The 27,344-nt window shown below is 38.4% G+C and overlaps 1 protein-coding gene across 1 annotated transcript in view; it reads right to left on the bottom strand.

The window, feature by feature from the left end:
• CDH11 (cadherin 11) overlaps nucleotides 1-27,344 on the bottom strand; it is a 170,021-nt gene that overhangs the window by 70,194 nt on the left and 72,483 nt on the right. Inside the window, exon 2 of the mRNA XM_007517769.3 lies at nucleotides 22,699-22,823. The gene's annotated coding sequence lies outside the window, so the exon portion shown is untranslated. The remainder of the gene's footprint in view (nucleotides 1-22,698; nucleotides 22,824-27,344) is intronic.

The raw sequence follows: 27,344 nt of genomic DNA, 5'->3' as shown, positions 1-27,344 counted from the left end.
GAGTGAATGGAGAAGTTACTTTTTGAAAAGTGAAAGTGAAGAAAAACAAGTGTACCCATATCAAACGCCAGAGAAAATTGTTCCATAGAAGATAATGGCCTGGTAGATGGAGCACAGTGGCTAGAATATTGGACTCCCAGGCATGAGGTCTCAAGTCTGATTCTTGTCATCACATGTGTTAAGAGTGATGCTTTAAATTTGTCTCTCTGATAAATAGTTAAAAAAAACAAAACAGGGAGCTGGGTGGTGGTATACCAGGTTAAGTGCACATAATATGAAGGGCAAGGACCCACACCATGATCCCGGTTCCAGCACCCTGGCTTCCCCACCTACAGGAGAGTCAGTTCATAAGCAGTGAAGCAGGTCTTCAGGTGTCTTTCTATCTCTCTCCCTTTCTATCTTCCCCCTCTCTCAATTCCTCTCTGTCCTATCCAATAAAATGGAAGAAAAATGGCTGCCAGGAACAATGGATTCATAGTGCTGGCACCAATACCCAGCAATAACCCTGGAGGCAAATAAACAAAAAACAGATATTTTATTGACCATGTTGAAAAAAATTAAGTCCCCATCAAAGAACTACAAACCACAATCTTGACACTGAGATAAAATGCTGCTTGATGCCTGCATGATGAATTCACCACTCCTGGTAGTCATTTTTCCCTTTCTCTTGTCCTTTCTTACCCCTGCCCTTTATTATTATTATTATCATCATCATCATCATCATCATCATCATCATTATTAGCTATGACTGAGAGAAATTCAGAGAGGATGGGGAGACAGTGAGAGGGAGAGAAAGATAGACACCTGCAGACCCTCTTCACCACTCGTGAAGCATTCTCCCTGTAGGTAGGAAGCAGGGGCTCGAACCCTGGACCATGCACATTGTTTCACATAGCACTGTATGTGCTTCACTAGTACTAGGTGTGTCACTATCCACCCCCTCGAATCCTTTTTCCCCTCCTTCTACCCCTTCCTCCTTTTTATTTTTTCTCTTTCTTCCTTCCTTTCTATATAGAGAGAAATTGAAGGAGGGACAGAAAGGGAGAGAGACACCTGTAACTTTAATCTGGGTTCTTGCACATGGTGATGTGTGATTGCTAAATGATGAATCAGTGCTCAGCCCCAATATTTATTTTGCTCTGCAGTAACAGAAACCTTAGTATAAAAACATGAGTTCTTTTTTTTTTTTTTTTCATTGAAGTCAGCTTGGAACAAGTAAAACAAGATGAAGAGGAGAAATTTATATTATTACAGAGCAATGACAATTCTCTCATTTATAACTAGCTAAAGAATTTTAAATAAGTTCCTTGGTGAGCACAGAGAACTGACAGCTTGCATTCACAATAGCTAACATAGGCTAAATGGATAACTTTAAACTAAATGTTTGGCTGTGCTTTATTGTGTTGCTTTGGTTATCTTCAAAAAAGTTCCTTTCTTACTTTTTCAATATCCTACACAATGAACTTCAGCATTTTTAAGAGGAGCTTTGATCTCAATGAGAACACTCTAGGAGTTCATAGTTACTTTAGTTAGGCTTGCAGTATACAGAATTGACAAAACTCTGTTACAAGTACTCTTGATGGAACTATCTCAGTCTGGCTCTCTTCTCTTAAACTATGTCCCATAATAAACCAATTAGCTTTGCTAATATGGGTCATGTTTCCAGGAATGATCTTTCCAACTCTGAAATTGTCTCATACAAGTTGGGGAACACAGTTTTATTTAAGCAATTGTTTGTGTTATACTAAAAGTTCAGTTTAAAAATAGAAGTCCTGTCTGACAAAGCAGAACCTCATCTATATAAATAAACTGAAACAACAAGAAAAATTTCAATCATCAGGTTAGCTTTATCCTAGATTTTAGAGTCATTTTTTCCTCCAACTCTATGAGGTCAGAACACTCTTGTCTAGTATTCACAGAATTTATACCACTAGTGCAAGAGAGATTATGTTTGAGGATGATGTTAAAAATTTGGCAAATTTCAGTATCCATGTAAACTATGATCAGAGAAAAACAGGAAAAGATTTTTTATTTCTATGGAAAAGGCAGAACAAGCCCTTGGATACTGACAGGTGACCTACAATGTAAAAGGCCTAAGGATGAAAGGATCTCTGTAGTGCTAATTGATTGAGGAATTAGGACTAATGATCTCTTTCATCCTCTGAGTTGACCTGGTTCTCAGGAACTAATACCCTACTCTTAGAGTAAGAATACATTATGAGCATGGACCACATAGTTTAAGTAAGCAACTTTCAAGGTTTTTTGAGAACACAGCACACACACACACACACACACACACACACACACACACACACACACACACACACACAGTTATTACAGCAGCCCAGTAAGTGGTACAGTAGATAAAACTCTGGACTCTTGGTCATGGAGTCCCTAGTTCAATCCCTGGAATCTTATGTGCAGAGTGATGCTCTGATTCTCTCTTATACTCTCTCCCATGAATAAATAAATATTTTATAGTGCCTATAGTAAACATGCATTGAGCTTGAATTGAGAGTCACAGAGATAGTTTAGTGGGTAGGGCGCATGTGTTAACATGTAGGAGCCCCAATTCCAAACCCCAGCACCATATATCATGGCACCAAAGTAAAATGCTAGTTCCATTGCATTTCTGTCTCCCTCTTTCTCTCTTTCTCTTTCTTGGGTTCTCTATCTGATGATAAAACAAAACAACACACAGTCTAGAAGCAGTGAAATTACTCACATGCAAGGTTCTATATCTGCAGATAAATAAATAAATAATAAAAACCAGAAGAATCTTTGAAAACATCTTAGTAGAAGTGATCACAAGATGTCATGATTTTCAAGACAGCAGGTAACTAGTGGTAATGACTGATTGGGAGGTAGCTCAGGAAGTAGGTAAATATAATGTAAAAGGTGCTTTGATAAGGGAATCAGGTAACTCATAGAACTCTGAAGAGAATGACAGAAATCAAAGTGCAAGGATGTGGTATGTCTGGAAACTTACTTGATAAGCCTGAATTGTCTTGAGGCATGTGAATAACCAGATGCTCCAGGGTAAGAACAAAAGGAACAAACATTGAAGACTTGAAGCTCAGCACTGTGTTCAGGTAATTATAGAGATTTGAGACTATGGGAACACAGACACTATTCAAGAAAGAAGAAATGGTAAAGTGAAAAATATGGGCAGATGGTAAACAATATATATATTTATATATATATATAATAATTATAATGATAAATTTTAGTTTTTGATCATTGAAAGAGATTATTCCTACACTGTAGTATAAAATAGTAAAAATAGAAATTCAGTAACAAGTCAGTTGCCCATGCAGAATTAGTACATTGTTTTGGTGTCCTTCAGTCAAAAGAAATTGATAGATAGTTAATTGTTATTCATCTTTTCATCTGAACACTGAATTTAGGAGCAGAGAAAAGGTTTAGGGTTGGTATGACTGTGTGTGTGCGTGCGTGCGTGTGTGTGTGTGTGTGTGTGTGTGTGTGTGTGTGTGTGTAAAATCTCTTTCCCATCATCAAGTGTTGGTGAATGGAGCACATTAGGAAAAAGGGAAATAATATTGCACTGCTTACCTATAATATTGACCTTAAGCCACGAGCACAAATGATTCTTTCTCCTTCCAATGTTTTGAGGTGAGAGTAATTATTTCTACTTGACAAATGGCAAGAGTATCAAAAAACTTAGGTCTCCCAAGTTCTGACACCAGATAAAATAACATAACCTAAATTTGACCCCAACTACAAAAAAGTAAGCTCAAGAATATATGCCAAGTGTTCTCTGAATCCCCATTAAAGACAGTGAAAGAAAGTGTCTCATAATATGACAGAGGTGGTACCTTTGCAAAGAAGGAAATTAATTTCATTCTGATTTTCCCTGATCGGTACTGTATGTACCAAATCACAGCCCTCTTTGCAAAATTAAGGACATTAGTTATCTTCCCATTCAGCAGCATGGCATTATGCTTGCAAGCAGACATTCCTAGCTAGACTGAGAAATATCAAGTTTTTACAAAATCATTCATCAAGAGGTGAGGCCTAACCCTGATTAGCGTTTCAATAAGAAGTCTAAGACTAAATAGAGAATAAGCACACCATCACAGAGGCAATTAGACATCTCCTAGACAGCCACACTTTCCCTCAGACCAATTGAGTTAGAGCAAATGCATTTTTTCTCCTCACTCCCCACTGTGAAATGAACTGCCTTAAATAACTGATGAGGTGACAACAAGCCTGTTAAAGAAAACGTTTGCCCAAAGTGTGGCTTAATTAAACAGAGCACAGGCTAATCATTCTTCCATCTAATAAGTGGCATACTTTGGTGAAAGTCACCCTGCTTGCAAAGCTTGATCTGGAAGGACTGAGATGATAACCCCACCGGTAAACTAGGAAAGAAAAGCAACACATGTAGTCTTTAAGAAATCAGATGCCACTTTGCAAAGCAACAGGAGGATTGTAGATGTGTGTTTACAAATAAGGTAAATCAAATGTTAATAGCTGACTTCAGTTATTCTCTCTTTACATTAATCAGAATGATGAAGCTACATTAACTTGTCCCCTTAGATGAGCCATTTGGAATTACTAATAAAATATTTAGTTGCAGTACTGAGAATCTAGTGATTTAAATTCTCTCAGAGTGTAGCATCGATGGTCCATGTTTATGGGGATCATATTTTTTTGTAAGTATTTATTTATTCCCTTTTGTTGACCTTGTTGTTTTATTGCTGTAGTTATTACTGTTGTTGTCATTGATGTTGTTGTTAGGTAGGACAGAGAGAAATGGAGAGAGGAGGGGAAGACAGAGAAGGGGAGAGATAAATAGACAACAGCAGACCTGCTTAACCGCTTGTGAAGTGACTCCCCTGCAGTTAGGGAGCCAGTGGCTTGAACCGGGATCCTTACACCAGTCCTTGTGCTTTGCACCACGTGTGCTTAACCCGTTGTGCTAGTGCCTGACTTCTGGGATCATATTTTTATTTATCATTACATCTTCAGTAGGTAGCATGGTACTGACAACATGGACAAAATGAAGAAGTATACGAACAAAGGACAAAATAGATGTATTCCTGGCTAAAATAATACTCCCGGAGATGAGTCTGGATTGTACAGAAGGTTGAATTGCATATCTCTCCCCAAATGCTGAAATTATCTTAAACCCTAGTACTTACAAAGATGACCTTATTATGGAGATAAGGTCTTTGCTAGTGATCAAATCATGACAAAGTCATAAGGATGGAATCCAGTCCAATGACAGATGACATTATAAAAAAGGAAAATTTGGACACAGGTATAACACTATCCATAAGTCAAATAACTCCTGAGGCTACCAGAAGTTTCCAAGAGGAAAATTTAGTACAGATTTGCCCTTACTGCTTTCAGAAGAAATAAACTTTGTTGGTACCTTGATTTTGCACTTCTGGCCTATGTAAGTGTGAGGTAATAACTTTATGTTGTTTAAGCCATCCAGTTTGTGGCACTTTGTTACTATGGTTATCCCTAGACACTAAAACAGATTGTTAGGGTGAGGGTGGGGGAGATAACATCATTGTGAGATTATCCCACCTTCATGTGTTCAATTCCACCTTAAAGTTCGTATCCAAGGTCATTTGTCCCCAGCTAGGTGGTGGGTATTTCTGCATTCAAGACCACAGGGTTAAAAAAAAAAAAAATCCTAACTACACTCCTCTCACTCATCATGTGCCTTTGGATAAAACCAGGGAAATAATAAGCCCAATTTTCCCTTAAGTAGTTGTAAAGATTAAATGAGATACATTCTTGTGACATGCTTTATGGTATGTCTGAAGTGCTCAATAATTACCATCTAGCACTATCAGCATTAAAGCCTGGGATCCTAAAACTCAAAGAATTCACTAATGTCAACTTTGTAGTTCTCTGTTTAATTATCAAAATAGTATAGATGACTTGATCAGATGGAACTGGCTGATAAAGCAGGGTCCTTGGAATCCAGACAGGCTACTCACCATTCAGGGGACATGGCCAAGAACTCAAGCTCTTGATGTTGACTTTAGGGGGTGGGCTCCCACTATGTTTCATATATATATATATACATGCCGATTCTGTCAGCTGTACACAGATCTATGAAAAAGTCTTAGAATCTATAAAGGCTTGGCCTTGTTGAAGTTGACCTTGAAAGTCTGAAGGTCAAAAGGACAAGTGAAATGCTGGGGTGGCAGTGAACTAGGTGAGGATGCAAGAAGCCTTGCTGATGTTCGGAGCTCTCTCAGCATTTTCAAGGAAAAGCCTAAGTTGAAACAGAGAACACCTGCCATTCAAGAGGACAGGGTGGTGCAATTAGGTTTCCAGGTACCCTGCACTAGGTAATGTGACCAGGGTTTGGTGATTATTATATTTTTATTCTACAGTACAAGTTATCGTTTATTTTTACAAATGAGAGAAGTTTAGTTCAGAAGACCTTTGGTAATGTAGGGCAAAGTCACAAAACACAGAGTAGTTGGTTATTTAAACCCAGTGGAACAGAACTGTCATAGTTAAGCATTGTGTTCCTTTTCCTGCTAGAGAGTCACCTTCAGTGGGTGATTACTAATATTTAAATTTGAACTGAAGGTTGTACTATGGAAACCATCTGAGGATAATTTATATCAATAGACATAAAACAACATAAATGGCTTTTGAATACTGGTCATATGTGTTCTTAGTATTCAGAATTGTTTATGAAATGTCTAGAGTAGAGCAAGCACAATAATAATTTGTTCTTTATACCTTTTTGTAATTTATAAGGGCTTTTATATGCATTAGCTCATTTTACATATCAGCCAACAAAAGGTAAGGGTTCTTATTATTCTCATTTCATTGATGGAGTATAAAGGAAGTAGTCATATGCTTTAATGTTCATAAATACTAGTGGAGATGAAGGCTGCTAAATGACTTTAGGATTTAGACTCAGAATCTTATCTCCTGATAAGGAAAAAAAAAATACTCTGACGGGGGAAAACAGTTTCTACTCAGACATGGGCTATTCCAAAATCAGCCCCAATTAGAGCTTTCCTCATCTTGGCACATAAAAGGGTCAGAGCTAACTAAAAGACATGATGATAAGGGTTCCTTACCACTGCAGGGTGCTTATTCCAGGCTGATATTGTGCTGAGTACTGGAGTATTGTGCTTTATTTTACCTGTTTTATTTGTTAATCTGCATACAACCCTCTGGCTGTTTACTATTCTTCCACCTACTTTATAGGTGAAGAAACTGAAACTCCAGACTGGCAAGATAGTTCACCTGGGAGTGCAGGTACTTTGCCGTGTGCATGACCCAGGATCAAGCACATGGTAAAGTGTCTGTCCCTTCCCACACTGGGGGGAGATTCAGTCTGTAGTGTCTTTCTCTCTCTCTTTCTGTCTTTCTCTTTATCTGAAAAACTTGACTCAGATCGATGTATACCTGACAATGCCAGGGAAAAAAAAGAAAGACATTTAAACTCTGAGAGACTAATAACTTGTTCTAAACCATACAATTAGTGTAACCTGGGGCATCTGACTTTGACTAATGTGACTTTGAGGTGCACTGCACAATTAGTACAGCATCTCTCATAAGGAAACTACTCCTATCTATGATTTTGTATTTTTCCTCACCTTCAAAAATCTCTAGACCCATAGTGGGGAAGCTTCTTTTTTGCCAAAGGCTATTTAGATAATTATAACACCAATTATAGGCCATACAAAATTATCAACTTAATAATTAGCACTTACTGGCTGGGCAGTAGCACAATCTATGAAACACACATATTTTAATAAAGCTGATTGATTGTGAGTCACAAAAGAAATGCAAACTCACTTCCTTATAGTCACAGGTACATACAAATCACCACAACTAGCATTAGGTGACAGGATTCCCTCTATTTCTGCATTTGTCTTGTCTCTGGGTAACTTGAACCAGCTTCCAATATACTTCCCTGACACTGTTCTTATCATTTCTAAAACAATTCAAAACATAGACCCCACCTCCCCCCAAAAAAGAGAGTCCTAAAGACATCATCAGTGAAGACAGTACCATAGGTAATCAAAGTCTAGTTCCCAGTGGGAGATTAAGTCTAAAGACCTCAATGATCACTGAGATTTATAAGTCACAATCATTTGTGATCATCCATCACTCAACTCTGCCTGAAATATTTCAGAAAAGGAATTTGAAATGGGAAGACAGGAGCTGAGAAGAAAAGGACAGGGAATACAGATGATTTTTTTTTTTTGCAAGAACTTTGGGTGAAATGAAAAATGCTGAAAAAAATGCATTGTGCCCTTGCATTTCAGTTGATAGAAGGAGAGAGTAGAGACATGCAAGGGGGCTGGCCATTACCTGGACTGAAAAGGAATTGGTTCAAAAGGAGGCATGGCCCAATATTATGACCAGGAAGTTTTATTTTAGATTTTATATTATTAATTTAATTTATTTCATCTTGTACCACTTACCACTAGGCAAATCATTCAATCATTCCTAGCCTCTGTTTTCTTATTTGAAAAAAAAAATGAAGAAAAAGTGCTTCTTGGCCCTGCCACACATTAAAAAGAATGGTGGGAATTAAATGACATTTAGAGAGCATGCAGTACGTGTCTGCACATAGTAGGCTTCTTCTCTTTCTGCTTTTTCCCCCTCTGCAATCTTTGATGTATGAATAATTGATTCGTTGAATTTAATTTGGAAACCTGAACTCACACCCTCACTTTTCTGCTCTTCAGCTCATTACACAAGTATTCAATGTCAGTCCCCTGTATTCGTCACCACATAGTGTAGTCTGAGCTAGAAACACCCAGAGTTGAGAACCCTTATGCTCTCAAATGGCTGGTTAGAGAGGGACAATGGTTCTTTCCAGTGTTGCTGTTGTTACTGTGTAATGGGGTCATTTTCCTGAGAAGCCAGCACAGCTTACTACTAACTTGTCCATTTCCTGATTCACCTATTCTTCAATTCAATATTTATTCACCCACTTATTAGTCATTCTTATTCATAGATTTTCAAGGAAGATAAAAACCCCAGAATTATCCCTAACCCCTTGAGTTTACAAATAAGAAAGTTGACTCATAAAAGACAGTAAATTTGGCCAAGTTAATAGTGCTGGAAGGAGCATTATGCAAACTATCTTTGCAAAGCAGCTTTCTCTCAGGGCTAAGATGAATGGAAGCCTCCAGCCACAGCTAAACAGGAACCTTGTTCCTGCCCAAATACAGCACTGAGGAATTACAGCTCTGATAATTCTCACCTATCTGGAATCAATGCAAGCAAGTGTCCTTACCAATGATTCAGAGGAAAGAGGAAAGAAAGAAAGAAAGAAAGAAAGAAAGAAAGAAAGAAAGAAAGAAAGAAAGAAAGAAAGAAAGGAAGGAAGGAAGGAAGGAAGGAAGGAAGGAAGAAAGCATTTAAAGTGTTGTTTCTATGTGCTTGGAACAGTGCTAGATATTTGACATGTGTAATCTCATATAATCCTTACAACAACTTTGTGCAGTAGAATACTATCTTCCTCTACTTTTCCCTCTTGAAGCTTATGCAAGCATTCATTTTTGATTAAATTAAGGGCCTTGAAATGCCAAGATTGTCCAGATGGTTTCTATGTTTTGATAGAGGGAAGCTGGAGGGTCAGAGAGAAGACATAATGATAGAAATAGAGGATGAAGAAACTTCACAGGCAGTTAAGCAGTATTGTAGGCATCTTCCTTCCCCCCCCCTCTTTCACCAGCCCTATCTCCCCCTTCCTTTTAAATTTATCTGTCTATATAAAAAGAAACAAATAAAATATTAAAAAGAAATAGAGAAGGAGCGATGAAGGTAAAGATGAAGACCAAGGAACTTGAGAAAGCCCCTAGGACCTGAAAAAGACAAGAAAAAGAGATCCTCCTCCCCAAGGAACAGAACCCAAGGAACACCTTGATTTTAATCCATTTGGACCTATTTTGGATCTATCTACAAAACTGTAAGAGAATCCACATGTTGTTTTAAGCTCTAAATTAGTGGTAGTGACTGCAGGGCAGTAACATTAACAGATATACTCAATTAACAGATGAGAAAGTTGAAGCTTCATAGGGTTAAAACACTTGGCTGAAGTCACAAGGATGCTGAAAAGCAGGAGCACCCCATTGTTCGCACATGTTCCCATGTGCCCTGCGAGACAGCATGTTGAGGAAGGAGGAAGGCAAGTACAATTTCACAATTTAACAAATACCAAGTCCTTTCGCAGCCCTGTGAGATAGACAAAAACAGTCACTGTTTTCCTCTTCATTAAAAAGAAACAAAAACAAAAACATGAGCACGGGAGAGTCACTGTTCTGTTCAAAGTCACACAGACAGAAGCAGAATGGAAAATCCCAGCTCCTGTCAGCAGGTCCTTCCTGTGAGTGCATTCCTGCACACACAAATTTCATCTTCTTGTATTCTGTGCAGTTTTTTACAAGTTCATTTGTGGAAGAAAAAAAAAAAGTATTTTCCTGTGGTAACCAGTGCTTGGAGTCAGGAGGCAAGGGCTGTTACCACCTTTGCAAACTTATACTCAAGCCAACTCAGAAGGAGTGGGGTCCTCCAGATAAGACTCTTCACACATGCCCTAAAGATAGGGCAGTGGCCTGCATTCCATCAATCACTGCAAACCTGTCTACACAGCCTCACATTTGGAAGTACCTGGAAGTGTCGAGAACTGTGCACTGCCATCACTACCACACCAAGTTTTATTTCCTGAGACTTTTCAGTGACAAACATTGATTCAAGTGCATTAGAGGTAATATATCTCTTTCCCATCACAGAATCCCATGTAGTATACACCACTTACTGTGTGATTATAATAATCACCTCTACTATGAATCACTTTTGACAAATAAAGCAGAGAAAAACACAGAGTTATTTTCTTCATAAATAGCAAAAACAAGATCAGAACCCAGACATTCTGACTGCTTAGTCAGGCTGTAGGTCCTAACTTTCAGTGAAGAGAAAAAGCAAATAACTCTGAAATAAGCATGTATAGCTCAGAAAACATTAACCTCTTTATTTTTAAAAAACATTTTGAAATCTTTTAAAGCTAACAAAACTATAATGAAATGGGTAAAGAGGATGCCTGCTGCTTAAGAAAGGCTTCTGTTTCATAAATCCCAGTTCCTTTTTGCTCCATGAAGATCTAATTTTATTTATGATTTTTTGAATGCAGTCAAACAGTGGGGACTGCCAGGATTTGGGCTCTGGCTGGAGATAGCAAACAGAGCTTTTGTTTTGATCTCACTGCTTAGGTTAATGCATCCTGATTCCTCCACAGGCTGTTTCCCAGGACACTGTTATTCCACTGTCTGCTGGGGAGGAAAATGTCCCCATGAAAATAAATTAAATGCAGTGGTATTTACAAGTCCTGAGTCAGATTTCCATCCTGTTGAACAGGATGAGAATCTGACCCAGTATTTACACTAGTAAGCTGAGAATGACATCAAAAGCTCTCTTATTAACCACAGGGGAGATAATGATTTAAGTGCCTTTAATCTAGACATATGCTTTACAATTGAAATGTGTAGCTGGGCCTTCCACAGAGGAGAAAAGAAGGAGCATTTATATTTGTATTCAACACACAGGACACCTAAATACAAACCTTGTTCTTGAATGTCTGTGGGATCCCACATCTCTATGGTCTTACTTAGAAATTCTGCTTGCAATGAGGAAACAGGATACACATGAAAGTTCAGGGATAAAGAGTCCCAAGTGGAGGTGGAAGCACCTGGAATGTCTACTAAAGAGAATAAAATGATCTGATGCAGCCTGAAAAAGAAGAAAGGGTCTCCTTCTCTCCATATGCCTCTTCTTTCAAGACATACCCCAGGTCTGTAGCTCATGCAAACCATACTGATCATTCTTCCCAAGGATGCTATAAGAACATAGGTGAGAAAGGGGGGGAGGGCATGCTGTAGAGGCAAAATTGTTTCCTACTGTATTACCACATTCTAGGATTTGGTTTTCATCTGGGCAATAACAAGGCGGTATGGAAAGTATTTAAACACAAGAGGCAAAAAAAGCCAGAAGTCCCAGCCCTACCCCCACAGTATTTACCGACACCTCTGTGGTTTCTGTAGCATGACACAAATGAACGGACAATTTCTTCATCTGTAAAATGAGTAGATGCATACTTTCTATCAATGTTAGTGTGTTCCACCTATCTTATCTATTTATGAATGTATAAAAATTTTAATAACTGTATAGGGTTGTACTAAAGCATTTCTGATATATCTTAAAAAATTATGCATCAAATTTTTAATACATCTGCAAAATTGCCTACCAACCACCACTACTTGATTCCAGAATATTCATATCATTCCTACAAACAAAATCACAGATATTAACAGCTAATATAATTAGAACATAGTTTACTAATCAGAAATCTGCTATATTTCAAGGTCTAAGAAATAAACTTTAATGTCCACACTGAGTCATTCTTGAATTTATAGCCAGGGTAAAAATGTCAGGCATTTGATGTGTACCCCTCTAAGGTTCACAAACTGATAATTGAAATATCCCTAATCCCTAGCTTTCTTAAATAGATAGTATGTTTGTAGCCCTTTTTCAGATTTTTTTTGTACTGTTTACCAGAGCACTGTTCTGTTCTGCCTTATGTGGCTTATGGTGGTGTAGGAGACTGAACCTGGGACTATGGAGCCTCAAGCAAGAAAGTCTCTGTGCATAACCATTATACTATCTACCCACCACCACCCAGTTTGTAGCTAACAAAGACTGTCTTTCCTGTATTATCTTCCCCCTATAACCTCAGCTTAGGGCTGAACACACAGGTAAAGGCTTAATAAAACCATAGTTTCTGATTGATCAACTAGTTGCCACTTTTTCCAAAAAACAGCAAGTCTGTCATCTATCTGCTTCATTGAATTCTGATGCCTCCACAAGCTGTCATGTTCCATAATTATTCTCCCCAAAGCATGTGCTGTTAATTTTTCATCTTAATGAACTGTCCAGTCGAGTTTAGCAATGGGAATAGTGATAGAAGCATAATAAAAATGGTTCATGCCTTGCTATTGTCAGAAACCGTCTCCCCACAATGCCAGCACACAATTGAAATAAAATATCTCAATGGATACAATCAACATTTGTCAAAAATAAAGTGGAGTAAGTGCTATTTCAAAAATTCATACCAACAGGCTTTATAAACAAGGATTATTGGAATGTTTGATACCTACTCAGGCATTTAAATTCAGGGTTATTATTCTCTATGCTTGCTTGAGTGAAACCACTTTGGGTACCAAGCTACATGTCAGCCCCAATTTTCCAGAGTATTACAGATGCATGCTTTCTCCTGGTGGGAGATGGGTCAGGCAAGCCAGAACAGGCCTCAACAGCCATGTTAATGCACAGATGCACACACAGGGAAGCCATTATGCTGCTGTTGGCATCTCAAGAGTGCAGTGCTTTGGGAAGTGATGCCACTCAAATCTGAACCATGGCCCAGGAGGAATTCAGAGAAAGGAAAGAAAAGGAAGAGTAGAGAGAAGTCTAGAGATTCTGTACAAATCAGTTAGCAACATAGAGGCTGGCATACCAACCATCAGATTCACATCAATCCATAAAAGAAACAGCTGGGGGAGTTGAGTGGTGGGGCAGCGGGTTAAGCGCAAGTGGTGCAAAATGCAAGTTCAGGCCTAAGGAAACTGGTTCAAGCCCCCGGCTCCCCACCTCAGGGAGTCACTTCACAGGCGATGAAGCAGGTCTGCAGGTGTCTATCTTTCTCTCCCCCTCTCTGTCTTCCCCTCCTCTCTCCATTTCTCTCTGTCCTATCCAACAACGACAACATCAACAACAATAGTAACCACAACAATAAAAGAACAAGGGCAACAAAAGGAAATCAATAAATCAATAAATAAATATTAAAAAAAGAAACAGCTGGTAGGGTGGCACAGTGAGTAATGTACAGAACTTTCATGCGTGAGACCCAGGGCTCAATCATCTGTTCTATGCTCTATCATCTATTATATGGCAGAACAGAATTGTGTTCTGGTCTTTCTCCCTCTCCATTCTCTTACGAAATAATCTTAAAATAATGAGATAGACACACACAAAAACTACTGGTTTAATGATTGACTTAACCTCAGGAATTTAGAATACCATGGCAAAAATAACTAAATTTACTGTATTTTATAATCTATTATAAACCACTAATCCTCCCAGTAAAGAAAAAAAAAATGTAAAGGCCTAAAAAAATATTAGTCTCATACTTTGAAAAAAAATAAATGAAAATTAAAAGGGAAAAGGGAAGCAATTCAATAGTAGAGTGTGAGGCCCTCGTTTTGATGACTATTATCTATGTCAATGGCAGCACTGTGCTCTGGTGTGTATATCTCCTTAAATTATATATCTGGAAATGACTCATCTAGTAGAGTGTATAATTGATACAACGACCAGTGTTCAAGAACCCAGCTATCACTTGCGAGCACCACACAAAGAAGCACAAGTGGTAGAACAGTGTTGTGGTGACTCTTGTCTCTCTCTGTATCTCTCTCCCTGTCTCTCACCCATTATCTAAAAAGCAGAGTCTACCAAGAGTAGCAGAATCATGAAAACATAAAGCCCCAGCAAAAATCCCTGGCAGACGTAATAATGAGAGCATTTCAAATAAAATCTATAGGAAAAAGTCATGAAAGGGAATATATATAATACTTGCAATTGTGATAAGGGTTGTAAAAGATTAAGTAGAATGGCAAAATGCCACATTGCTTAGTAAAGGCAGGTGAGATGACTGATTATATTTTAGAGACTGTAAAGTTAAGAAAGTCCTTTCCAGAGAAACTTTTCAGATATACCCTAAATGATTAGGAGGAGTCAGACATAAAGGCATAAGGAGAAAGCTTGAGAGAATCGTAGCAAATTCTGAGACAAGGGGAAAACAATTACTAGTGCTACTGAAAGGAAGCCAGAGTGGAGAGAGGGCCAATGACTGTGTAGCGAAGTTACTAGTGGTATAGTTATGGTCTGAGTTTTATTTCAATAAGATAGGATATTATTAAATTATTTAAAATAAGAATTATGGGCAATAGCAAGGAAATTCCCATTTCACTCTGCACCCCTTACCCCACTTTTATGCAGATTGAATCCATACTGGTCTCTAATCCATCTGATGCTGGCAAATCAATTCTACCCATAACTTTGATCACCACTGGCTATCTGTCCACTGACCTTGCCACCTGCACTTTGGTCCTTTCTTTCAATACTTATTTGGGGCATCCTTTCTAATACTTTCTCTTCTTTATGCCCAATGTCCTCCTAATTAAGATTGCATCATAACAAGCTCAATGAAAGGAAGTAGAGGCATCCCACAGTGGATTAAGAGAAGGGAAGTCAATCCTTGGAAGTAATATTTATTCTGTAAAACAACCAATGGTCCTCAATGACATAGCTTGCTTCCTACTTCAACATAGAGGCAGAATGATCTGGGAGTAGAAATACAACCCAAGTACAGAATCAGGATTAAAAAATTCATCTTCATAGCAGATGCAGTATAAATACCATGTAACCAGTAGCTCTATGTAAGCAGAGATCTTTTTCCTCTCTGTTACCTTCAGTGAAAATAATGAAAAAACAAACAAATATAATATATTCATGTACAGACACAGGAAGGTGTGTTGCAAAATATTCAAGAGTTTTTGCATGCTGGATTCTCTGAGAAGCTAAATCAAAAATGAAGTTTTGTATAATGATGTTTATTCAAAGGCACCCTAGAAAACAGCAACAAGAAAGGGAAGAGGAAAAAAGTAGGAGTGGACAAAGAGAAGAGGCAATGTGTGATGGAGATTGAACTACAGTGGTAATTCCCAAGAGACATTAGTGAGGCAACATCCAAAAAAGTATGTCATGAACAGTTGCTAGACATTCATTTAGAGAGATGCCTTCTTACTAGCATTTGCCAGTATGTGGCATTTTTTTTTAACATTCGTTTTCTTTAAAAAAAAAAAGTTTAGGAACTGCTGCCATGGTAACTAACAGCATTTTGAATGGTGTTTCGATTCTAAAATTCAGGATCTCTTAGAAAGATGAACTCACTGGCCCCACCATGATTTTTCTAAAGCTTCCAAATGGAGGCATCTGCCAGGTGTCTGGCGGAAGCTTTCTAGATTCTCAACAGATACAACTAATGGGTGGAAGATTTTTAGCAAGACTTGCTATCTTTCCTTTTTTGTTCTCCCAAACCACCTGGAGTACTGAGTACTGTCCCTATGGGGCACAGAATAATTTGAGCAAGTAACCTTTGGAGGAATCCTTGGCTTAGAAATCACATAGATTAAGGGAAGACTGATGGCAGTGATCTGTTTTTTTTTTTTTTTCCCTGAAATACCCTGTAAACAAGTGAGCTTTCCTAATAGACCCAATTAAAGAAACAGGTGGATTAAGAAGGAGGTCAGGGAATACCCCTTATTGATCTGAGTTCCATGAGAGTTAAACCTGAAACAGTTTTATTTATCACATGTATATTTATCCCAGAAAAAAGCAGCCAATAAATATTTGTATAATTTATGAATGGGTGACTGAGTGGCCAGGAAGTCATTGCTTAGAAATTCCACCCTACGAGTGTCAGTTCATATCTTTCCTTTAGCCAAGATTTATTCATATCATAGCAGATGCTCATATGTTACCAACCGTAGATCTTGAGAACCCACCTGGAAGAGCATTCAGATGTCTTGGCATGAAAACTTAAAAAGGCCCATTGAGAAATTATGTGACAAGTGAATGAGTGAATACTGGCAAACAATCCTTCTAGACTCTTGGCTGAAAATCATATCACAACCTTCTTGAGTTACTTCCTGCCTGTCAAAGTAGTCAAAGTTCCTCTCAGGCTAAGTACAAACTATCTCTTGCCCTGTCATGCATGACAGAAGTGCACAGGCACTTTGATCTTTAAAAGGAGGGAATCTTACACCACACTTTGAGGTGTACAGTTGATTCTGACAAACAGAAGAGTTACACTATCTGAATGGCCCTTGTTGGAAGTGAAGTGATATGATTGTAACTGAAGTGTCTGTTCCTACTGTGGTCTACTGGGCCCTGAGGGCAAGAGCTGGCAAAACACTCACCTGCTAAACATGAGCACCTCTTGCCAAGTGTAAATGTTTTGAGAACAGAGCAAAGCCCTTTCTCAAAAATCAGCATAAGGTAATATTAAATGGTCCAAAGAGGGAGCCCTTCTTTCATCTCCATCCTGGGCTTGGATTTACTGCTAATGGCATCTCAGGGAGACTGACATAGAGAGGAACATGTTCTTCCTTTTCAAGTAAATCTGGGTTGTTTGTATAAAGTTCAGGGAAGAAACCAACAGCACGGTCTGTGAGTAACTGAGCCCCAAATTATATATCATAGGGGGCTTATAAGAACTCATTGCACTATTTTTGCAGTGTTTCCCTACATTTGAAATGCTTGTCTTTTTTTTTTTTTAATTTAAAATCAAAGAAGACGGTTGACGAAATAGCTCACTTGGATAATGTGCTGCTTTGCCATGCATGTGACCAAGGTTCCAGCCCAGCACCTATTGCAGTGAAGGAAGCTTTGGTGCTATGGTCTCTTTCAATCTCTTTTCCTCGGTCTCTCTGTCTCTATCTGTAAATAAAATAAAATAAAATAAAATGTCAAATGAGAGTTGGTAACTGGAAGGGTATCTGCTCTGCCATAAGCATGACCCAGATATGAGCCCAATAACTATGTGACTGAGTGCCCACACAAGTGAAACCCCTTCAACTGCAATAGAATAGAATAAAATAAGATAAAATGAGATGAAGCAAAACACAGAGGAAAACCTAGGTGTTTTATTTGTAAATATTCTCTTAAAATATTTTATTCATTTATTATTGGATAGACAGAGAATTTGAGCGGGAAGGGGAATGGAGGGGGAGAAAGAGAGAGAGAAGGAGAAAGAAAGAGAGAGAGAGATAGAGAGAGAGACCTGCAGCACCATATCACCACTTAACCAGGTGTGCCACCATCTGGCCCCCATACAGTGCTTTTATTTGGATATTGTCTATATAAATAAAATTAGAGAAGGTGACTATGTGAATATGTGTGGTTATATCCAGGGATCTTTTCTCTTCTTCTCAGTGTTACCTCTCATTTAGTATCTACATTCAGCTGCATTAATCAGAACCAATAAGGTTTCTTTCATAACTCTAGTGGAATTTAGCAACTATCACTTACTAATTTATATTACCAATGTAATATAACTGTTGTATAATTACCTCCACTACATTGGTCAATATTGGAAGCCAAGGTCCAAATAACCGGAAGAGGTAGTTAGAGAAATCGTTCAACTGTTAATGCTTTGCACACCTGAAGTTTCTGGTTCAATCCTCAGAGTTGCAAGTACTTAAGTGGCATCTTGGCATTATGGAGAGTTCTCTCTCTCTTTCTCTCGTGCATGTGAGCACACTCTCACTCTCTTTCCCTTTCTCCTGCTTTAACTCTGTCTCATGTGACATTCTTTCAGTCATGTATAAAAAAATAAATACTTGAAATAAAAAGAAGAAGAAAATGTGGAAGGGCTTAGAAAAGCTTAGAAGTGAAAATCCAGCCTTTATTATTCATTTGCCTTCAGTGGAGCTTTGCATCTGCAAAATTGCATTACAGGTGGACTCTCTTCATTATCCCTTTTAGTGAGAGACAGAGAAGCAAAGTCACCAGAGTACCACAACACCTCTAGTATAGTTAATACTTTGCGTAGTGCTCTGCTGTGGTGGTGCTGGATTTGAAGCCAGGTCATTATGCATGGTAAATCTCTATCAATCTAGCTATCTCCTAATCCCTCAACCCACTGTTAATTACGAGGCCCTAGGGGGCTCATTAACATATCTGAATCTCAGTGTCTACTTCTATAACAAAACCATGATGGCAGGCCATGTCAGTTTCTGACAATAACAAGTTAATGACTATAAAGCCTGTAGCACAGTACTTGGCATGGACATGATAAGTATCACCATTCATTATGAGGGACAGTACTTCCATTCTATTACTTATAATTAAAGACAGTGAGAGAAGATTCTGGGTGGCAACACAGTTAAGTGCACACATTACAAGACCCTACCTGTAGTATGAAGGAAACTTCATGAGCACTGAGACGGTGCTACAGATGTCTCTCCCTCCCCTTCTTCTTCTTTTTTTAAAATATATTTTAATTTATTATTGGGTAGACACAGAGAAAAATTGAGAAGGGTGGTTGAAATAGAGGTGAAGAGAGACAGAGAGACACCTGCAGCACTGCTTCACTGCTCATCAAGCGTTCCCCCTGCAGGTAGGCATCAGGGGCTTGAACTTGGGTCCTTGCACACTGTAATGAATACACTTAGCCAGGTGCACCACCATCTGGCCCCTCTTCCTCCTCCTCTTTCCCTCTCAATTTTTCTGTCTCAATCCAAAAAGAAAAAAAAAAAAGAAGGAAAGAAAGAGCAAAGAACCATGACTTTGGTGGTAGGCTTTTCATTAGTATTGGTTCAGGCAAAGGTTGGACATTCACATTTCCTGGCACGGAAGAGCTTGCTGTGATCCTCAGTTGACTGCCGTGCTGACAGGCACATTGTACACACTGAAGATCTACAAAGCAGCAGCAAGTGAACTGAATGTCTGTTTATGATTCTAATGACACCCGCCACAGATAGATACTTGGCCTCTTTCTCCACAGTGGCCTACGTCCTGAAATAGGAAATGTGTATTCACAGACAGAACCAGCAGGCACAGGGGGTTACAGGCTGGCTGCCAACATTTCAAACTGTCAGAGACAATGCACAGCTTAGTGGATACTACTTCCCAGGTGAGCCCCCCCAGTGACATTTCAGGATACATTTTTATGCAAATGAAAGATAATTGGGTAACCTGTGACCAGCAGTCCCTTCTGATCATCACTCAGAAAGGTCTCAAAGTGGGTGTGTATATGTTTTTCATAAGCATGAGAGCAAGTACTTTCACATCTAGATATATCTGTACCCAAATGATCTACACTAAATGCCCAGTGAGAAAGTAGGGCTGAAAAATACTATCTTGTTAGGGCTTTATTCCTTTTTTATTATGTAGGGTAATTTCTTCCCTGCTCTGAGAAGGTACCTAAGCAAGACAGATATGTAGGAAATGAAGTTCAAATACATGTCTCTGAAGTCAAGTAGAAAGCTGATCCTGTGACCTCAATTCACTTCACCACTACCTGTTAAAAAGTCTTTATCTCTCCCTACACTGCCTCACTCACTTTTTCATTCTCACTGGATTTTTTAAATTTATTTTTATTATTTTTTTATTTTATATATAGAGAAAGACATAGAGGAGAAAGGGGAGAGAAAAGGAAAGACACTGGCACCACTGTTCCACCACTCATGAAACTTCTCCCCTGCCAGTGAGGACAGAGAATTAAGCTGGGTCCCCACACATGGTGCTGTGTGCAATATAATAGTTGTGTCACCTCCGGATTCCTCTTCTCCCCAACTTAGATTTCAAGTGCTTTATGCAGAACTACTTGACTGTAAAGTCCTTGAAGGACTGGAAAGTGCTTTTTTTTTTTTTAATCTCTGCCTGTGAGTATCGCACATTATCAACACCTGCTCAGAAATGCTGGCATCCTGAACTGATTGGAAATTAAAAGTCCAAGACCTGAGCCAAAGCTGTTGGTTAGCTTTGTTTTATTCATCTAAAACCTTGCAGTAGGCTCACATACAAATCCTTTCCTTCCTTTGGGCACAGAATCCCTCTCTAAAAAACAAAAATCTTGTTCAGAAATATCAAACAGCTATTGCATCAATACTAGACAGTAGGTTTTTAAGGGTATTACAAGTATTAGAACAGTTTATTTACTTGCCTTTGAATAAAAGTTATGCAGACTTCTTCAAAATAAGATTTTCTTAATTTGTAAGTGGAAAAAATAATCTAGCAGTTTTCTTAGAAGAGAAATTAAACTCAAGCACTTTCCATTTAACTTCTGACTCTATTTCACTGATACCTCATTCTAATTGTCCTTATTATCAAGAAAAAAATAGGAAATGTCAGTCGCATTTCCTAATGAAGAATTCAAAGGGACGATGAGATGAAGAGGCCCATTTGGCTTGGCAGAAACAAGATGATCATCATTCACAGACATTTCCACAAGAGGGATATATTTTGTCTGCTGAGCTAGGCTTCAGAGTAAATGAATGTAAAGTATGCGAATGCAGACAAGTCTGACATACAATTTCCAAATCATATTGGCATATTTTCTGGGAAGTAAAGCCCAGCATACACTAAGAGGCTGTCCATTCCTTGGTTTATACCTGTAACAAGCATTGACTAGACCATAGACAAGTGTAGGGGGCTTCCCAATATGAAATTCTGTGTCCAAACAGGTCCATATTAGAATTAGGTGGGGGCTAGGTGGTGGTGCAGCTGGTTAAGTGTACACATTACAGTGCGCAAGGACCTGCATTTAAGCCCCTGGTCCACACTTGCAGGGGAAAGCTTCACAAGTGGTGAAGCAGAGCTGCAAGTGTTTCTCTGTTTCTCTCCTTCTCTATTCCCCCCTATCAATTTCTCTCTGTCTCTATCCAATAATAAATAAATAAATAATAAATCTTTTTTAAAGAATTAGGTGGATCTAGAACCCTAACATGTGGAAAATTTCTCTGGAGATAAGAGATTCCATATAGAAAAAAAATTGGTCTAGTTACCACCTAACAGGTGAAGGTGCTATTCTTCTTCCTGTTGTTATTATTATGTCATCAAGGTTATCACTGGGGCTTGGTTTCTTAAGGATAATGCTACCCTTGGTGGAACTCCCCCTTTTGTCCTTTTATTTATTCTTAGAGAAATAAGAGAGGGAGAAGAGGAGAGACAGATACCTGCAGTACTGCTCCACTGCTTGTGAAGCCTCTCTGCCTATGGGTGGGAGCTTGGCGTTTGAACCTGAGTCTTATAGCAGTCTATTTTCCTTATGGATAATAAGCCTCCTTATTCATATTTTTCATATTTAAGGGTTACTTTCAAAAGAAGGGGGGAAATGAAATACAATAGTTGGTCAGTCTTTCAAGATGAGAATCTGAATCATTACTAATGAATTATAATCCTCTTTATTTCCTTTTATTCTTCCTGAATAATCTCTATTAATATCTATATATATATATGTATATTTCTATCTGTAGCAGTAAATAATAGATATTTAAGAAAAAGATGTGATTGTCCAATTTCATTTTTCTGCATGTTTCCACTCAATTTTCCCAAGACCTGTTATGAATAGACTCTCTCCATTTGATGTTTTGGGATCCCTTGTCAAAAATGAGATATCTGTAGGTGTGAGGCTTATTTATGAACTCACAATTCTATTCCACTTGTCTGTGTGTCTATTTTTGTTACAGTATAAGACAATGGGGAAAGAGGGAAAAGGATGGGATCAAAATATACTGGATTCCTGGAGCATGATGATGGAAAAAGAGGTTGCGGAAGACAGTATCTTGCAGATATTTATCATGGAGAAATGAGAGGTTGTATCTTTGTGTAAACAAATATACCATAAATCATTAAATCCTCAGGAAAACAGAAAAAGCAGAACCTAGCAACATTGGCTCATCACATTCTTCAAAGCCCAAGAAAGCAGGCCTCTGCCTGGTTCTAAAGTTGACTAAAATCAAGAGTAGTTTAAGAGGATGGGCACTGTAGGTGATTTCTGTACCCATGAATAATGTGGTATTAGAGTAGTTCAATAAAAATGGTCCATCTTACCTTCTTCACCCATTGGATACTTGCTGCCAATTTCTGTAACACGCTCCACCCATCTAACTGATCACTCAACAAATACCAACAGGAGAAAATGCCTCAGGGCCACTGAGCCAAAAAGGAAATGACTTCTGCAAAAGAAAAAAGAAAGGAAGAAAATATCATTAGAGGGGCCAAGTGGCAGCAAACTTCATAGAGCATACATGGTACAGTGTGCAAAGACTCAGGTTCAATCTACAGGTCCCCACCTGCAGAGGGAAAGCTGTATTAGTAGTAAAGCAGTGTTATAGCTGTCTAGCTTTCTCTCTCCAAATATAACTCCTCTTGATTCCTTTCTGGCTTTATCCAATAAAAATGTATTAGAAAAAGAAAAATATATTAGTTACCTAGAGGTAACACAAATCAATAGAATAATGCACTGCTAGATAACAGGGCTAGATACACAGTTGTATAAGGCAGACAGTTCCCTTGAAAATAACAGTGCAAGTGTGTTGAGAGATATGTAATGAAAGATATGTGTTGAGAGACTATGTGAAAAGTAAAAAAAAAAAAATACAAAAAAACTTCCCATGGAGCAAGAATATGATGAACTATTTGTGAACTTGGCACTTGGAAAACAAAGATTAAAGCAATGATTGTTCTGACTTCTCAAGCAATGCATATGTTCTAGCACTAATAACTAATAAAGATTTAGAGGTAGCTTTGATAGATATTCCATCTGAATCCTATGTAAATCTCTAAACCCCCCCTCCCCATAAAAGTGGGAAGCATTATTGTGGTGTTCTCAGATCCTTGTGGAATGAAGTTCAAGGGCAAAAGCAGACAGTGTTGGTGATGGGGATAGGAGATACCATCCCCATGGCAGCAGGCCCCAGCATTGGACAGATAGAACCATAATCTTAGTTAAGACTACATTCTTCCTACGCAACCCCCACCCACACCACTTGATCATCTGGGATCTCTGTGTGGGGGCTGTGTTCTGCTGGATTCTGCTCTGATTCATCTTCGTATCTCCCAAAGCGTCTAACACATTTCCTAGCCTAGAGCAGCTGCTCAGTGTACATTTGTTGAATGAATGAAGATAAGAATATGGAATGTCTGAACAGGTGTCCTCTTTAAAAACTGAGGCACTGAACCAAGGCAGGTGGTGGCTGGCATAGCTTACCTCACACAACAGTATAAAGAAGTTCTTGAATGTCCTTCATCTTTAGAGCTTCTACTTTCTAGGATCAACTCAGCCTATATTAAGGGCTTCACAGCTTCTTACAAGGACTTTACTTATTATACTTCATTTTTTTCCAGTCTACTTTACTTTGGCACATCTTGATTCCTACTAATGGGCTTTTCATATGCAGTGCCTTCTCCAAAACAATAGCAATACTGAATAGTCAATTTATGAAAATTTGTTCATAGCATTTAGTTTTCATCACTGTAGCAACACACATACAACAACAACAATAAAACAGTAAAGACATCTTATTGTGTGCTATTTCCAGAATGTCCAGGACCGAGTAACACAGAGATTATTCCCAGATGCTCACAGAGTTAAGGAGAAAGTTGCATGGGGTATTTCGTATTTCATATATCGGATAAAGAAGGACCTGGCTGGATCTGACTATGCAGTCATGTCTTATGTTACACTTAGTCTTTAAAAATAAAAAATAAACCACACCCACAAATATTCATGTCCTTGTGTAGTGGCCTTCTAAGTAAATCTTAACTGTCCAAGAGAAGCTGAATCCTAAGAAACTTTGCTTTTTTGTGTGTATGTCCTTTTAAAACATTTACTGTAGGGGAAATCAGCCTCCAATACAGACTACTGTGCTATAAAGAAAAATCTAGATAGTCACATAGAAAAGTGATGTGGACAGGGAGGAGTTCCTGGCCGTCTATCTATGGCTCTTCAGGGTATCAAGCTGAGGTGACAGGTGGTGAGTGAAGGTGGTGTCTTTGACATGAACCCCAGTCACCTTTTGACATGCACTCCATCCACCTGACTACATGGAATAAGAAGTCCTTACATGAATGAGAAGTCCTAAGTTAAAACTAGTTCATTAATTCAACTAGGAAAGCTAATAACAAATTGTAGTTACAAGTTTCTAATTTGGGGGATAGTATATTATTAATAGCTCACAAGATCACTTTAAACATGGATAGACTGTTAAAAACAGCTCATCAGAATTTTTTTTTCAAATATATATAGCCACATCAGGAATCATGAATCCCTTTCTCAGCCTACAACTCAAACAAGTAACATTCTTATCTAAGGTGTACACTCAGAAACATTCAAGAACCATGAACTTCATGGTCTAAGAACTTCTGTTTTTCGGTTCCCAGAAGATGGCGGACTGAGAAGCTGCTAGTGGCGGAGCTCTGACCACATCTCCTGGAAATGGTAGGATTTTCTGCCTTTAGTAGGCTAGCTAATAAGGGGTCCTAGCGGTGACACCAAGGAGGTGACTATAACTTAATTTAGGTTAAGAATTAGAGTAGGAAAAAAGGGGAAAATTTTTTTTTCTTCCTTTTAATTTCTAAGCATACCTCCTTCCCTGCACCCCCCGCCCCCATACCCAGTCCCTGGGGACCAGCTCCTAGCAGGATCCCCTGCTAGGAGCTCCTTTTCTTTATCAAATTCCTGTCCCACCAGAGAGTATCATTAATTCTAAGTATATACTCTTCTGAAACCTCTGGCCTTTTTTCTTTCTAAGTAGCCAACCCCCCACCTCACCCCACATAGCTAATTAAATAATTAAAAATAAATACATAAAAAAAACCCTTTCCTTTCACTGTACTTTTATGACTGTTCATTTTCTTATCTTTTTCTTTTTTCTCTCTCTTTCTTTATTTTTTTTTTCTTTTTCTCATTATTGTCATCCTTTCTTCCTTAATCATACAGCTTCCAAAGTCACAGCCCCCAGCCTCCACACCAAGAAACAGTGTGCTTTTTTTGAATTCACTGATACACATTTGGGAATTTCCTTTCACTGCTCTTAAACTACAGCTCTTTTTCTTATCTTTTCCCTTTTCTCTCTCTTGCCTCTTTTTTTTTTATCTTGTCATACACTTCTTCCTTTTTCTTTGCCTTTCTGTATTTGTGAATTATTTTGGGGAAGAAATCTGACTCAGAGTGGACTCTCTATGTGTGTATCTCTGCTCTACTTCCCTTTCCCCTCTTGTTACCCCTAGAATATACAGTGGATAGTAGATTTGCATAACTGTCTATTCTTGCTATCCTTTCTTTCTTTTCTTTTTATTATTCACTGGGATTTGATTACTATTTATTCACGGCCTGGAGAAATTGTTTGGCTAACTGGTAATGATTAAACTACTTCAATACTTGCTTCAGTTCCTACAGTATTCCCTGAGGTTGGTGAGTGCAATTGTCATAAAGGTATTTAGTACAGTGTTACTTGTACTCAAGACACAACAACTGAGGAACAACAGAGCATAAAAAAAAAAAAGAAACACATAAATAAAAAAATGGGTAGGTCAAAAACAAACAAAACTGCTACTCCAGTGAATGAAGACAGGAGCCCAGAAGAAACTACAAATCAGCCAGAAGTAACCATAGATAAGAAAAGTATGCAAGCAATAATAAACTTATTAATCACAGAAATGAAAACAACATTGGAGGAAAGGAATGGCAGTATTAGGGAAACAAGAGTTGAGACCCCCAAGGAAAATACTGATTATCTTGAGGCAATTAGAGAACTGAAAGCTGAAATAGCTGTAATGAAGAAAGAAGCTGAGGCAAGGGAAAGCAGACTAACAGAAGCAGAAAACAGAATTAGTCAGACAGAGGATGAGTTAGAGAAAATGAAGAAAGAGGTGAAAGAGCTAAAAAAGAAATTGAAAGACACTGAAAACAACAACAGAGACATATGGGATGATCTCAAAAGAAGTAACATTCGTATAATTGGCCTGCCAGAGGAAGAAAGAGAGGAAGGGGAAGCAAACATTCTAGAGGAAATAATAGAAGAAAACTTCTCAGACCTGAATAACAGAAAGGACATCAAGATTCAAGAGGCCCAGAGAGTACCAAACAGAATCAACCCAGACCTGAAGACACCAAGATACATCATAGTCACAATGAGAAGAAGTAAGGATAAAGAAAGGATCCTAAAGGCTGCAAGAGAGAAACAAAAAGTCACATATAAGGGAAAACCCATAAGATTATCTGCAGACTTCTCCACTCAAACTCTAAAAGCCAGAAGAGAATGGCAAGATATCTATGGATCCCTGAATGAAAAAGGGTTTCAACCAAGGATAATATAGCCTGCTAGACTTTCATTCAAACTAGATGGAGGGATCAAAACCTTCTTAGATAAACAACAGTTAAAGAAGGCAACAATCACCAAGCCGGCCCTGAAAGAGGTTCAAAAAGACCTCTTATAAACAAGAACATCACTATAATACTTGCAATATATCAGAGCAAACAAAAATTTTTTTTGAACAATGGCACTACAATACATTAAATCCATAATATCAATAAACGTCAATGGCTTAAACTCACCCATCAAAAGGCACAGGGAGGGGAATGGATCAGAAAACATAACCAAACCATATGCTGCTTGCAAGAATCCCGTTTGTCACAACAAGATAAACACAGACTTAAAGTAAAAGGATGGAAAACTATCATACAGCCTAACGGA

Source organism: Erinaceus europaeus, chromosome 2, assembly GCF_950295315.1.
Source record: "Erinaceus europaeus chromosome 2, mEriEur2.1, whole genome shotgun sequence".
NCBI lineage: Eukaryota > Metazoa > Chordata > Mammalia > Eulipotyphla > Erinaceidae > Erinaceus > Erinaceus europaeus.
This window is presented reverse-complemented; position numbering and strand designations above follow the sequence as displayed.